This window comes from Panicum virgatum, chromosome 2N (assembly GCF_016808335.1).
Source record: "Panicum virgatum strain AP13 chromosome 2N, P.virgatum_v5, whole genome shotgun sequence".
Classification (NCBI taxonomy): Eukaryota; Viridiplantae; Streptophyta; class Magnoliopsida; order Poales; family Poaceae; genus Panicum; species Panicum virgatum.
The window spans coordinates 33,183,527-33,200,434 of NC_053146.1; positions in this window are offsets into that span (position 1 = coordinate 33,183,527).

Consider the following 16,908-nt stretch of genomic DNA (forward strand, 5'->3'; position numbering starts at 1 on the left):
GTAACAAAACAATCCCAAATGCACCCAAACAGAATGAAACGCACCAAAACATGAGTTTATGGTCCTATGGTGTGGATCGGGTGCGCTCGTTGCGAGAAATTCTGAAGCGACTTCTTGGCACGAACTTTTGCATTAATTGCACCAGTTCAGCCCATTTTGATCCGAGTTTCGTGCAGTAAAGAAATGATCCCAAATCCACCCAGAGCCTACGAAACGCACCAAAACATGAGTTTAAGGTCCTATGGTGTGGATCGGTTGGATTTGTTGCAAAAAATTCTAACGCGACTTTGTGGCACGAATTTTGCATTAATTGCAACAGTTCGGCCTGTTTTGAACCGAGTATCATAAAGCACCGGAACGGTCCCAAATGCACCCAAACACTACGAAATGCAGCAAAATAAAGAGTATTAGGTTCATTAGGGTGGATCGGGTGCATTCGTTGCGAAAAATTCTGGTGCGACTTCGTGGCACGAACCTTTGCATTAATTGCACTAGTTCAGCCGGTTTTACATTGACTTTACTTCCGTAACAAAACAATCCCAAATGCACCCAAACACTATGAAATGCACCAAAACATGAGTTTATGGTCCTATGGTGTGGATAGGGTGCGCTCGTTGCGAGAAATTCTGAAGCGACTTCGTGGCACAAACTTTTGCATTAATTGCACCAGTCCAGCCCATTTAGCACCGAGTTTCGTGCAGTAAAGAAATGATCCCAAATCCACCCAGACACTACGAAACGCACCAAAAACATGAGTTTTGGGTTGGATCGTGTGGATTTGTTGGAAAAAATTTTAACGCGACTTTGTGGCACGAACTTTTGTATTAATTGCAACAGTTCGGCCTGTTCTGAACCAAGTATCATAAAGCAACGGAAAGGTCCCAAATGCACCCAAACACTATGAAAGGCAACAAAACATGAGTATTGGGTCCAATGGGGTGGATCTGGTGCATTCGTTGCGAAAAATTCCGGTGTGACATCGTGGCATGTACTTTTGCAGTAATTGCACCACACTCAACCCGTTTTGCACCGAGTTTCATGCAGTAACGAAATGGTCCCAAATGCACCCAAACACTAAGAAACGCACCAAAACATGAGTTTAGGATCCAAATGGGTGGATCGAGTGCATTTGTTGCGAAAAATTCCGATGTGACTTCATGGCACGAACTTTTGCATTAATTGCTCCACCTCAGCCCGTTTTGCAATGAGTTTGCTGCCGTAACGAAACATTCCCAAATGCACCCGAGCACTATGAAACGCTCCAAAACATGAGTTTAGGGGTCCTATGGGGTGGATCGGGTGTAGTCGTTCTGAGAAATTACGATGCGACTTCGTGGCACGAACCTTTGCATTAAATTGCAACAGTTCAGCCGGTTTTGCATTGACTTTACTTCCGTAACAAAACAATCCCAAATGCACCCAAACACTATGAAATGCACCAAAACATGAGTTTGTGGTCCTATGGTGTGGATCGGGTGCGCTCGTTGCGAGAAATTCTGAAGCGACTTCTTGGCACGAACTTTTGCGTTAATTGCACCAGTTCAGCCCATTTTGCACCGAGTTTCGTGCAGTAAAGAAATGATCCCAAATCCACCCAGACACTACGAAACGCACCAAAACATGAGTTTTGGGTTGGATGGTGTGGATCGGGTGGATTTGTTGGAAAAAATTTTAACGCGACTTTGTGGCACGAACTTGTGCATTAATTGCAATAGTTCTGCCTGTTCTGAACCAAGTATCATAAAGCAACAGAACGGTCCCAAATACACCCAAACACTACGAAATGCAGCAAAATAAGAGTATTAGGTCCATTGGGGTGGATTGGGTGCATTTGTTGCGAAAAATTCTGGCGCGACTTCGTGGCACGAACTTTTTCAATAATTGCACCACACTCAGCCCGTTTTGCACCGAGTTTCATGCAGTAACGAAATGGTCCTAAATGCACCCAAAAACTAAGAAACACACCAAAACATGAGTTTAGGATCCAATGGGGTGGATCGAGTGCATTTGTTGTGAAAAATTCCGATGTGACTTCATGGCACGAACTTTTTGCATTAATTGAATCACTTCAGACTGTTTTCCACCGAGTTTAATAATAAAATGAAACATTCCCAAATGCACCCGAGCACTATGAAATGCTCCAAAACATGAGTTTAGGGGTCCTATGGGGTGGATCGGGTGCAGTCGTTCTGAGAAATTACGATGCGACTTCGTGGCACGAACCTTTGCATTAATTGCACTAGTTCAGCCGGTTTTGCATTGACTTTACTTCCGTAACAAAACAATCCCAAATGCACCCAAACACTATGAAATGCACCAAAACATGAGTTTATGGTCCTATGGTGTGGATAGGGTGCGCTCGTTGCGAGAAATTCTGAAGCGACTTCGTGGCACAAACTTTTGCATTAATTGCACCAGTCCAGCCCATTTAGCACCGAGTTTCGTGCAGTAAAGAAATGATCCCAAATCCACCCAGACACTACGAAACGCACCAAAAACATGAGTTTTGGGTTGGATCGTGTGGATTTGTTGGAAAAAATTTTAACGCGACTTTGTGGCACGAACTTTTGTATTAATTGCAACAGTTCGGCCTGTTCTGAACCAAGTATCATAAAGCAACGGAAAGGTCCCAAATGCACCCAAACACTATGAAAGGCAACAAAACATGAGTATTGGGTCCAATGGGGTGGATCTGGTGCATTCGTTGCGAAAAATTCCGGTGTGACATCGTGGCATGTACTTTTGCAGTAATTGCACCACACTCAGCCCGTTTTGCACCGAGTTTCATGCAGTAACGAAATGGTCCCAAATGCACCCAAACACTAAGAAACGCACCAAAACATGAGTTTAGGATCCAAATGGGTGGATCGAGTGCATTTGTTGCGAAAAATTCCGATGTGACTTCATGGCACGAACTTTTGCATTAATTGCACCACCTCAGCCCGTTTTGCAATGAGTTTGCTGCCGTAACGAAACATTCCCAAATGCACCCGAGCACTATGAAATGCTCCAAAACATGAGTTTAGGGGTCCTATGGGGTGGATCGGGTGCAGTCGTTCTGAGAAATTACGATGCGACTTCGTGGCACGAACCTTTGCATTAATTGCACTAGTTCAGCCGGTTTTGCATTAACTTTACTTCCGTAACAAAACAATCCCAAATGCACCCAAACACTATGAAATGCACCAAAACATGAGTTTGTGGTCCTACGGTGTGGATAGGGTGCGCTCGTTGCGAGAAATTCTGAAGCGACTTCGTGGCACAAACTTTTGCATTAATTGCACCAGTCCAGCCCATTTAGCACCGAGTTTCGTGCAGTAAAGAAATGATCCCAAATCCACCCAGACACTACGAAACGCACCAAAACATGAGTTTTGGGTTGGATGGTGTGGATCGGGTGGATTTGTTGGAAAAAATTTTAACGCGACTTTGTGGCACGAACTTGTGCATTAATTGCAATAGTTCTGCCTGTTCTGAACCAAGTATCATAAAGCAACAGAACGGTCCCAAATGCACCCAAACACTACGAAATGCAGCAAAATAAGAGTATTAGGTCCATTGGGGTGGATTGGGTGCATTTGTTGCGAAAAATTCTGGCGCGACTTCGTGGCACGAACTTTTTCAATAATTGCACCACACTCAGCCCGTTTTGCACCGAGTTTCATGCAGTAACGAAATAGTCCTAAATGCACCCAAAAACTAAGAAACACATCAAAACATGAGTTTAGGATCCAATGGGGTGGATCGAGTGCATTTGTTGCGAAAAATTCTGATGTGACTTCATGGCACGAACTTTTTGCATTAATTGAATCACTTAAGACTGTTTTCCATCGAGTTTAATAACAAAATGAAACATTCCCAAATGCACCCGAGCACTATGAAATGCTCCAAAACATGAGTTTAGGGGTCCTATGGGGTGGATCGGGTGCAGTCGTTCTGAGAAATTACGATGCGACTTCGTGGCACGAACCTTTGCATTAATTGCACTAGTTCAGCCGGTTTTGCATTGACTTTACTTCCGTAACAAAACAATCCCAAATGCACCCAAATACTATGAAATGCACCAAAACATGAGTTTGTGGTCCTATGGTGTGGATAGGGTGCGCTCGTTGCGAGAAATTCTGAAGCGACTTCGTGGCACAAACTTTTGCATTAATTGCACCAGTCCAGCCCATTTAGCACCGAGTTTCGTGCAGTAAAGAAATGATCCCAAATCCACCCAGACACTACGAAACGCACCAAAACTTGAGTTTTGGGTTGGATGGTGTGGATCGGGTGGATTTGTTGGAAAAAAATTTAACGCGACTTTGTGGCACGAACTTGTGCATTAATTGCAATAGTTCTGCCTGTTCTGAACCAAGTATCATAAAGCAACAGAACGGTCCCAAATGCACCCAAACACTACGAAATGCAGCAAAATAAGAGTATTAGGTCCATTGGGGTGGATTGGGTGCATTTGTTGCGAAAAATTCTGGCGCGACTTCGTGGCACGAACTTTTTCAATAATTGAACCACACTCAGCCCGTTTTGCACCGAGTTTCATGCAGTAACGATATGGTCCTAAATGCACCCAAAAACTAAGAAACACACCAAAACATGAGTTTAGGATCCAATGGGGTGGATCGAGTGCATTTGTTGTGAAAAATTCCGATGTGACTTCATGGCACGAACTTTTTGCATTAATTGAATCACTTCAGACTGTTTTCCACCTAGTTTAATAACAAAATGAAACATTCCCAAATGCACCCGAGCACTATGAAATGCTCCAAAACATGAGTTTAGGGGTCCTATGGGGTGGATCGGGTGCAGTCGTTCTGAGAAATTACGATGCGACTTCATGGCACGAACCTTTGCATTAAATTGCAACAGTTCAGCCGGTTTTTGCATTGACTTTACTTCCGTAACAAAACAATCCCAAATGCACCCAAACAGAATGAAACACACCAAGACATGAGTTTATGGTCCTATGGTGTGGATCGGGTGCGCTCGTTGCGAGAAATTCTGAAGCGACTTCTTGGCACGAACTTTTGCATTAATTGCACCAGTTCAGCCCATTTTGCACCGAGTTTCGTGCAGTAAAGAAATGATCCCAAATCCACCCAGACACTACGAAACGCACCAAAACATGAGTTTTGGGTTGGATGGTGTGGATCGGGTGGATTTGTTGGAAAAAATTTTAACGCGACTTTGTGGCACGAACTTGTGCATTAATTGCAATAGTTCTGCCTGTTCTGAACCAAGTATCATAAAGCAACAGAACGGTCCCAAATACACCCAAACACTACGAAATGCAGCAAAATAAGAGTATTAGGTCCATTGGGGTGGATTGGGTGCATTTGTTGCGAAAAATTCTGGCGCGACTTCGTGGCACGAACTTTTTCAATAATTGCACCACACTCAGCCCGTTTTGCACCGAGTTTCATGCAGTAACGAAATGGTCCTAAATGCACCCAAAAACTAAGAAACACACCAAAACATGAGTTTAGGATCCAATGGGGTGGATCGAGTGCATTTGTTGTGAAAAATTCCGATGTGACTTCATGGCACGAACTTTTTGCATTAATTGAATCACTTCAGACTGTTTTCCACCGAGTTTAATAATAAAATGAAACATTCCCAAATGCACCCGAGCACTATGAAATGCTCCAAAACATGAGTTTAGGGGTCCTATGGGGTGGATCGGGTGCAGTCGTTCTGAGAAATTACGATGCGACTTCGTGGCACGAACCTTTGCATTAATTGCACTAGTTCAGCCGGTTTTGCATTGACTTTACTTCCGTAACAAAACAATCCCAAATGCACCCAAACACTATGAAATGCACCAAAACATGAGTTTATGGTCCTATGGTGTGGATAGGGTGCGATCGTTGCGAGAAATTCTGAAGCGACTTCGTGGCACAAACTTTTGCATTAATTGCACCAGTCCAGCCCATTTAGCACCGAGTTTCGTGCAGTAAAGAAATGATCCCAAATCCACCCAGACACTACGAAACGCACCAAAACATGAGTTTTGGGTTTGATGGTGTGGATCGGGTGGATTTGTTGGAAAAAAATTTAACGCGACTTTGTGGCACGAACTTGTGCATTAATTGCAATAGTTCTGCCTGTTCTAAACCAAGTATCATAAAGCAACAGAACGGTCCCAAATGCACCCAAACACTACGAAATACAGCAAAATAAGAGTATTAGGTCCATTGGGGTGGATTGGGTGCATTTGTTGCGAAAAATTCTGGCGCGACTTCGTGGCACGAACTTTTTCAATAATTGCACCACACTCAGCCCATTTTGCACCGAGTTTCATGCAGTAACGAAATGGTCCTAAATGCACCCAAAAACTAAGAAACACACCAAAACATGAGTTTAGGATCCAATGGGCTGGATCGAGTGCATTTGTTGTGAAAAATTCCGATGTGACTTCATGGCACGAACTTTTTGCATTAATTGAATCACTTCAGACTGTTTTCCACCGAGTTTAATAATAAAATGAAACATTCCCAAATGCACCCGAGCACTATAAAATGCTCCAAAACATGAGTTTAGGGGTCCTATGGGGTGGATCGGGTGCAGTTGTTCTGAGAAATTACGATGCGACTTCGTGGCACGAACCTTTACATTAATTGCACTAGTTCAGCCGGTTTTGCATTGACTTTACTTCCGTAACAAAACAATCCCAAATGCACCCAAACACTATGAAATGCACCAAAACATGAGTTTATGGTCCTATGGTGTGGATAGGGTGCGCTCGTTGCGAGAAATTCTGAAGCGACTTCGTGGCACAAACTTTTGCATTAATTGCACCAGTCCAGCCCATTTAGCACCGAGTTTCGTGCAGTAAAAAATGATCCCAAATCCACCCAGACACTACGAAACGCACCAAAAACATGAGTGCTGGGTTGGATGGTGTGGATCGTGTGGATTTGTTGGAAAAAATTTTAACGCGACTTTGTGGCACGAACTTTTGTATTAATTGCAACAGTTCTGCCTGTTCTGAACCAAGTATCATAAAGCAACGGAAAGGTCCCAAATGCACCCAAACACTACGAAACGCAACAAAACATGAGTATTGGGTCCAATGGGGTGGATCGGGTGCATTCGTTGCGAAAAATTCCGGTGCGACTTCGTGGCATGTACATTTGCAGTAATTGCACCACACTCAGCCCGTTTTGCACCGAGCTTCATGCAGTAACGAAATGGTCCCAAATGCACCCAAACACTAAGAAACACACCAAAACATGAGTTTAGGATCCAAATGGGTGGATCGAGTGCATTTGTTGCGAAAAATTCCGATGTGACTTCATGGCACGAACTTTTTGCATTAATTGCACCAGTTCAACCCATTTTGCAATGAGTTTGCTGACGTAACGAAACATTCCCAATTGCACCCGAGCACTATGAAACGCTCCAAAACATGAGTTTAGGGGTCCTATGGGGTGGAACGGGTGCAGTCGTTCTGAGAAATTGTGAAGCGACTTCGTGGCACGAACCTTTGCATTAATTGCACCAGTTCAGCTGGTTTTGCATTGACTTTACTTCCGTAACAAAACAATCCCAAATGCACCCAAACACAGTGAAACGCACCAAAACATGATTTTATGATCCATTGGTGTGGATCGGTACCGCTCGTTGCGAGAAATTCTGAAGCAACTTCTTGGCACGAACTTTTGCATTAATTGCACCAGTTCAGCCCATTTTGCACCGAGTTTCGTGTAGTAATGAAATGATCCCAAATCCTCCCAGACACTACGAAACGCACAAAACATGAGTTTATGGTCCTATGGTGTGGATCGGGTGGATTTGTTGCAAAAAATTCTAACGCGACATTGTGGCACTAATTTTGCATTAATTGCAACAGTTCGGCCTGTTTTGAACTGAGTATCATAAAGCAACGGAATGGTCCCAAATGCACCCAAACACTACGAAATGCAGCAAAATAAGAGTATTAGGTCCATTAGGGTGGATCGGGTGCATTCGTTGCGAAAAATTCTGGTGCGACTTCGTGGCACGAACTTTTGCAATAATTGCACCACACTCAGACCGTTTTGCACCGAGTTTCATGCAGCAACGAAATGGTCCCAAATGCACCCAAACACTAAGAAACACAACAAAACATGAGTTTAGGATCCAATGGAGTGGATCGACTGCATTTGTTGCGAAAAATTTCGATGTGACTTCATGGCATGAACTTTTGCATTAATTGAATCACTTCAGCCCGTTTTCCACCGAGTTTACTAATGTAATGAAACATTCCCAAATGCACCCGAGCACTATGAAATGCTCCAAAACATGAGTTTAGGGGTCCTATGGGGTGGATCGGGAGAAGTCGTTCCGAGAAATTACGAAGCGACTTCGTGGCACGACCTTTTGCATTAATTGCACCAATTCATCCCATTTTGCACTGAGTTTACTTCCGTAACAAAGCAATCCCAAAAGCACCCAAACACTATGAAATGCACCGAAACATGAGTCTATGGTCCTATGGTGTGGATCGGGTGCGCTCATTGTGAGAAATTTTGAAGCAACTTCGTGGCATGAACTTTTGCATTAATTACACCAGTTCAACCCATTTTGCACTGAGTTTCGTGCAGTAACGAAATGATCCCAAATCCACCCAGACACTATGAAACGCACCAAAACATGAGTTTACGGTTAGATGGTGTGGATCGGGTGCGTTTGTTGCAAAAAATTCTAACTCGACTTTGTGGCACGAACTTTTGCATTAATTGCAACAGTTCGGCCTGTTTTGAACCGAGTATCATAAAGCAACTGAACGGTCCCAAATGCACCCAAACCCTACGAAACGCAACAAAACATGAGTATTTGGTCCAATGGCGTGGATCGGGTGCATTCATTTCGAAAAATTCTAGTGCGACTTTGTGGCACAAACTTTTGCATTAATTGCTCCAATTCATCCCGTTTTGCATTGATTTTACTTCCGTAAAAACACAATTCCAAACGCACCAAAACATGAGTTTGGGATCCAATGGGATGGATCGGGTGCGTATGTTGCGAAAAATTCTGATGTGACTTCATGGCACGAACTTTTGCATTAATTGCACGACTTCAGCCCGTTTTGCAACAAGTTTACTACCGTAACGATACATTCCTAAATGCACCCGAACACTATGAAACGCTCCAAAACATGAGTTTAGCGGTCCTCTGGGGTGGATCGGGTGCAGTCGTCCTGAGAAATTATGAAGCGACTTCGTGGCACGAACTTTTGCATTAATTACACCAATTCAACACGTTTTGCACTAAGTTTACTTCTGTAACAAAGCAATCCCAAATGCACCCAAACACTATGAAACGCACCGAAACATGAGTCTATGGTCCTATGGTGTGGATCGGGTGCGCTCATTGTGAGAAATTTTGAAGCAACTTCATGGCATGAACTTTTGCATTAATTACACCAGTTCAGCCCATTTTGCACCAAGTTTCGTGCAGTAACGAAATGATCCCAAATCCACCCAGACACTCTGAAACGCACCAAAACATGTGTTTACGGTTAGATGGTGTGTATTGGGTGGATTTGTTGCAAAAAATTCTAACTCGACTTTGTGGCACGAAGTTTAGCATTAATTGAACAGTTTGGCCTGTTTTGAACCGAGTATCATAAAGCAACTGAACGGTTCCAAATGCACCCAAACCCTACGAAACGCAACAAAATATGAGTATTGGGTCCAACAGGGTGGATCGGGTGCATTCATTTCGAAAAATTCTAGTGCGACTTTGTGGCACAAGCTTTTGCATTAATTGCACCAATTTATCCCGTTTTGCATTGATTTCATTTCTGTAAAAACACAATCCCAAACGCACCAAAACATGAGTTTAGGATCCAATGGGATGGATCGGGTGCGTTTGTTGTGAAAAATTCCAATGTGACTTCATGGCACGAACTTTTGCATTAATTGCACCACTTCAGCCCGTTTTGCAACGAGTTTACTACCGTAACGAAACATTCCCAAATGCACCCGAACACTATGAAATGCTCCAAAACATGAGTTTTGGGGTCCTATGGGGTGGATCGGGTGCAGTCGTTCTGAGAAATGATGAAGCGACTTCGTGGCACGAACTTTTGCATTAATTGCACCAATTCATCACGTTTTGCACTGAGTTTACTTCCGTAACGAAGCAATCCCAAATGCACCCAAACACTATGAAACGCACCGAAACATGAGTCTATGGTCCTATGGTGTGGATCGGGTGCGCTCTTTGCGAGAAATTCTGAAGCGACTTAGTGGCATGAACTTTTGCATTAATTGCACCAGTTCAGCCCATTTTGCACCGAGTTTCGTGCAATAACAAAATGATTCCAAATCCACCCAGACAATATGAAACGCACCAAAACATGAGTTTACGGTTAGATGGTGTGGATCGGGTGTGTTTGTTGCAAAAAATTCTAACTCGACTTTGTGGCACGAACTTTTGCATTAATTGCAACAGTTCGGCCTATTTTGAACCGAGTATCATAAAGCAACTGAACGGTCCCAAATGCACCCAAACCCTACGAAACGCAACAAAACATGAGTATTTGGTCCAACGGCGTGGATCGGGTGCATTCATTTTGAAAAATTCTGGTGCGACTTCATGCCACAAACTTTTGCATTAATTGCACCAATTCATCCCGTTTTGCATTGATTTTACTTCCGTAAAAACCCAATCCCAAACGCACCAATACATGAGTTTAGGATCCAATGGGATGGATAGGGTGCGTTTGTTGCGAAAAAATCCGATGTGACTTCATGGCACGAACTTTTGCATTAATTGCACCACTTCAGCCCGTTTTGCAACGAGTTTACTACCGTAACGAAACATTCCCAAATGCACCCGAACTGATGAGTCCATGGCTGATCAAAATGTTCATGATAGGGTCGTTCAAAATACATATAAGCTACAGTTCGGTTCCTTTGCACCAGAGTTCATCTTGACGGCGTGGCGTGATGCGGAGAGCAGCGCCACCCGTGAAACGCGGAGGAAGCCGGAGGAGGCACCGGTCTTTAAGAAACCCGATTACCAATAATTTAGCGAAGGCCATATTGTTTGGGGCTAATCTGAGCAAAAATATAGTGGAAAAGAAATTGTTTTTCAAGTATGGTAAGACTTTGGTTCGAATCTTACAAGGAGTTTCAAGATGGGAAGATTTGAACTCAATTCGGATTGCCACGTCACAGCTTTACATGCCCAGAGTAAATTGGCCATATCTCTCTCATACGAAGTCCGTATTTGCTCTATGAGTACTTGTTGGAAAGATAATTTCAATACCTTTCCAATGGATCTGGCCCCACGGTCATATCTTTTTTGTACGAGTCGCAGTAGTCGAAACAATTGTCAGGTCATGTTGAGTCCGTGTCTGTTTCAGGTCATGGTCGAGTCGGACTTGGGTTTGTGGCTGGCCTGCGTGCCATATAGCCTAGGGCTGATGCCCATGTATCTTTAGATTGGATTTTATTTGTGTCTCTTGTCTAGGGTTTTTCCTACGAAGAGGCCCTCTCCTCCGATCTCATCTATTCTGCCGATCCTTGAGGGATTTGTGTGAAGCGCGTGATCGAGTTGCTTTGGCTCGGGTGCGGCGCTTGGAATTCTTGGAGTTCCCCTTCTTCTGATCATGGTTTGTTGAGGCCGTGGGTGGAAGAATTTATCTAGGGTTTGGTTTGCATCATTTGCTGTAAGCCGATCCCTCCTACCATCGTTATTGTCTTTGTGTTTGTTGATCAAACAAGCTATTCTTGGCGTGGAATATTACATACAGTGATCTTGATTGGTCTTGGGAAACTTGCCTCCGTGAGATGCTTATTTTTCCGTGACTGCAATTGGTTGACCGGCTGAATTAATCTCAATTCATTTGATCTGTCGTGAGGCTTGGTTTAGAGTTGAGGCTGGTGTTTCTACTGCTAATCCACCAATTAGTTTGCCATCAGCAGGGTAGCCACGTATAGCTATTAGCTGTTCTCTTTTGTGCTGAGTGTTCAGATTAAACTATTATATCTTCCTGCTGCCGTGAGATATTTTTCTGCTACATTGCTACTTCGGTGCTGCTTCTTGTTGGCCTGAACAATATTCATGAGAATACTAGAAAGTTAGAAGAGATTTATTATTCTTGATTAGTACCGTGAAAGATTTGGGCAAACTCTTGGACAGCGTAGCCGTGTCGTTATCATTTGGTATCAGAGACAGGTTGCTCACGGTACTCTGCTAATTTTTGGTGATGGATTACTCTTTTGACGTATATCTTGAGTTTGTACCGATGTTGTGTGCAACAACATCTCCATTAGAATACTATGAGTGGGAGGATGCTATAATAAATTGTTATTCTATTGGTGAATTGCCGTTAAACCAGCTGGCTAATTTGGCCAAACGAAGCTTCTCTATTTCTGTGTCATTATGGTTCCGAAGAATGCAGCTGGAACATGGTGATGATTATTGCACTTCTTGGTATGCAATGAAGGAGGCGTTGCGCCGACGCTTTGCTCCTTCTTTTGAGCTAGAGAAGAATATATTATCAAGTAGTGGGAGTTCTGATTTGGTTGCTTCTGAATTTTCTTCTGCTACACCATTTGAGAAGAATAATTCTACTGACCAGCCGGCTATCATGGGATTGCCTAGTGATATTCCTACAGCCACATCCATTGTTGGAGAAGATGTCCCATTGAATACTAGTATTTCAGATATTTCTTCTCCACTTGAGCAGCAGGCTGGAGTGCCTGAGCAAATATCTATTGATGAGAGGGTGGATCTTTCTTTAGCATCAGGGTTGCATGGTACTGATTCTTCTTGTGATACTCAGCCTAACATTAAAATTGATGATAATGATGTTGCATCAGATGGGTTATCTATGATGGCACGGCAAGTTCACAATGATGGTACTATTATTGATTTGAAAGGGCAGCGATCCAATATTTTTCAGTCAGAGTGCAAAATCCATGACAAGGTATGCAAATTAATTATTGATGGTGGTAGCTTCACAAATGCTATTAGTTCTGATTTGGTGAATGCTTTATCCTTGCCTACACGGAGGCTGCCAAAACCACATTATATGCAGTGGATGAATGAAAGTGGTACACTGAAAATTACTCATAAGGCTAGAGTTAAATTTTCCATTGGAAATTATATGGATACAGTAGATTGTGATGTTGTGCCAATGAGTGCTTGTCATTTATTGTTGGGTCGACCATGGCAGTTTGATCTTGATGCTACTCATGGTGGTCGTTCCAATAATTATTCGTTTGTGCACAAGGGAGTTCATCATGTGCTCAAACCAATGCCGGTCAATGCTATTAAGGCTGAGGTATTTCCTACTTCAAAAGTAAAGAAAAAGGTTGCTGCAATAACCCCAATGCCGAGAACAGCTTTGTTTCTAGAGGGTGAGAATGGCATGGCTATTCCGGTTTCGATCCATTGTGATGGTCATTCTGAAATCTCTACTAATACAAGAAAGAAAGATGTCATCATTACTTCTCCTATTGTTGATTCAGGAAATATTTGCAAGGACTCTAAAGGTACAGCTGGTAAATTATTAAAACCTTCTGCTATTCATTTTAGTTCCTTGGCTTATGAGAAAAAGGTGAAGGATAAGAAAAATATTGCAGCCATCATGTCATGCAACAACAGAGTTAGAAAGGTTGACCCAATCAAATATGCCAATGCTGAGAATATTCCAAAGTCGAGGACGACTTTGATTCAAGGGGGAGAGAATGATGAGTCCATGGCTGATCAAAATGTTCATGATAGGGTCGTTCAAAATACATATAAGCTACAGTTCGGTTCCTTTGCACCAGAGTTCATCTTGACGGCGTGGCGTGATGCGGAGAGCAGCGCCACCCGTGAAACGCGGAGGAAGCCGGAGGAGGCACCGGTCTTTAAGAAACCCGATTACCAATAATTTAGCGAAGGCCATATTGTTTGGGGCTAATCTGAGCAAAAATATAGTGGAAAAGAAATTGTTTTTCAAGTATGGTAAGACTTTGGTTCGAATCTTACAAGGAGTTTCAAGATGGGAAGATTTGAACTCAATTCGGATTGCCACGTCACAGCTTTACATGCCCAGAGTAAATTGGCCATATCTCTCTCATACGAAGTCCGTATTTGCTCTATGAGTACTTGTTGGAAAGATAATTTCAATACCTTTCCAATGGATCTGGCCCCACGGTCATATCTTTTTTGTACGAGTCGCAGTAGTCGAAACAATTGTCAGGTCATGTTGAGTCCGTGTCTGTTTCAGGTCATGGTCGAGTCGGACTTGGGTTTGTGGCTGGCCTGCGTGCCATATAGCCTAGGGCTGATGCCCATGTATCTTTAGATTGGATTTTATTTGTGTCTCTTGTCTAGGGTTTCTCCTACGAACAGCGAGGCGCCGTCTGATCTCGTCTACCTTGCCGATTCTTCTGGATCGTGATTGCGAGTGTGATCCGGATTGTTTCCTGGGTGCGCTGCTCCGGATTCTTTAGTGGATCCCCATCTTCTGATCGTGGTTCATCGTAGCTACGGGTGGAAGAATTATCTAGGGATTGGTTTGCATCATCTTTGTAAGCTGATCCCTAACTCTCCAGTTGCTACTGTTGGTGCTTGATTAATCAACAGAGTTATTTTGTCCGCCGGAATTAATCTAATATTCTATTGGAGCCCGATACTGTTTCTATCTCTTATTTCTGGACATTGTTGCTCTCTCGGTTCCTGTTATCTGAATGCTACTGTGACTGCCGAGAGGATCCGGTAATATTTGGCTAAATTTATCATCTCGGTTGGCTGAGTTCAATATACACGGCTGCTGTTGCTTGTTGATTTAAACAGAGATTGTCAGCACATCTTATTTGACATATATTAAACAGTCTTGCTGCTATTGAGTTTCCTGGACAGACTATATTTGGAATTGTTTATTCTTCCTTGCCGTGGAGTACAGAAGGGATTAGAAATCTGGTTCCTGTTACGAATTGCATTAATTCTAGTAGTCTGTTGTGCTACATATCATTTTGTCGAAGAAAGATTTGCCACTGAAATTTGTACCGTGAAAGATTGGGAAAATTATTTAGACAGCGTAGCCGTGTCTTTATCACGAACACTATGAAATGCTACAAAACATGAGTTTTGGGGTCCTATGGGGTGGATCGGGTGCAGTCGTTGTGAGAAATTATGAAGCGACTTCGTGGCACGAACTTTTACTATAATTGCACCAATTCATCCCGTTTTGCACTGAGTTTACTTCCGTAACAAAGCAATCCCAAATGCACCCAAACACTATGAAACTCACCGAAACATGAGTCTATGGTCCTATGGTGTGGATCGGGTGCGCTCATTGTGAGAAATTTTGAAGCAGCTTCATGGCATGAACTTTTGCATTTATTGCACCAGTTCAGCCCATTTTGCACCGAGTTTCGTGCAGTAACAAAATGATCCAAAATCCACCCAGACACTATGAAACGCACCAAAACATGAGTTTAGGGTGAGATGGTGCGGATCGGGTGGATTTGTTGCAAAAAAATCTAACTCGACTTTGTGGCACGAACTTTTGCATTAATTGAACAGTTCGGCCTGTTTTGAACCGAGTATCATAAAGCAACTGAACGGTCCCAAATGCACCCAAACCCTACAAAACGCAACAAAATATGAGTACTGGGTCCAACGGGGTGTATCGGGTTCATTCATTTCGAAAAATTCTGGTGTGACTTCGTGGCACAAACTTTTGCATTAATTGCACCAATTCATCCCGTTTTGCATTGATTTTACTTCCGTAAAAACACAATCACAAACGCACCAAAACATGAGTTTAGGATCCAATGGGATGGATCGGGTGCGTTTGTTGCGAAAAATTCTGATGTGACTTCATGGCACGAACTTTTGCATTAATTGCACCACTTCAGCCCGTTTTGCAACAAGTTTACTGCCGTAACGATACATTCCCAAATGCACCCGAACACTATGAAACGCTCCAAAACATGAGTTTAGCGGTCCTCTGGGGTGGATCGGGTGCAGTCGTCCTGAGAAATTATGAAGCGACTTCGTGGCACGAACTTTTGCATTAATTACACCAATTCATCACGTTTTGCACTGAGTTTACTTCTGTAACAAAGCAATCCCAAATGCACCCAAACACTATGAAACGCACCGAAACATGAGTCTATGGTCCTATGGTGTGGATCGGGTGCGCTCATTGTGAGAAATTTTGAAGCAACTTCATGGCATGAACTTTTGCATTAATTACACCAGTTCAGCCCATTTTGCACCAATTTTCGTGCAGTAACGAAATGATCCCAAATCCACCCAGACACTATGAAACGCACCAAAACATGAGTTTACGGTTAGATGGTGTGTATCGGGTGGATTTGTTGCAAAAAATTCTAACTCGACTTTGTGACACGAACCTTTGCATTAATTGAACAGTTTGGCCTGTTTTGAACCGAGTATCATAAAGCAACTGAACGGTCCCAAATGCACCCAAACCCTACGAAACACAACAAAATATGAGTATTGGGTCCAACAGGGTGGATCGGGTGCATTCATTTCGATAAATTCTAGTGCGACTATGTGGCACAAACTTTTGCATTAATTGCACCAATTCATCCCGTTTTGCTTTGATTTTATTTCTGTAAAAACACAATCCCAAACGCACCAAAACATGAGTTTAGGATCCAATGGGATGGATCGGGTGCGTTTGTCGCGAAAAATTCCAATGTGACTTCATGGCACGAACTTTTGCATTAATTGCACAACTTCAGCTTTTTTTGCAATGAGTTTACTGTCGTAACGAAACATTGCCAAATGCACCCGAACACTATGAAATGCTCCAAAACATGAGTTTAGGGGTCCTCTGGGGTGGATCGGGTGCAGTCGTTCTGAGAAATTATGAATCGACTTCGTGGCACGAACTTTTGCATTAATTGCACCAATTCATCACGTTTTGCACTGAGTTTACTTCCT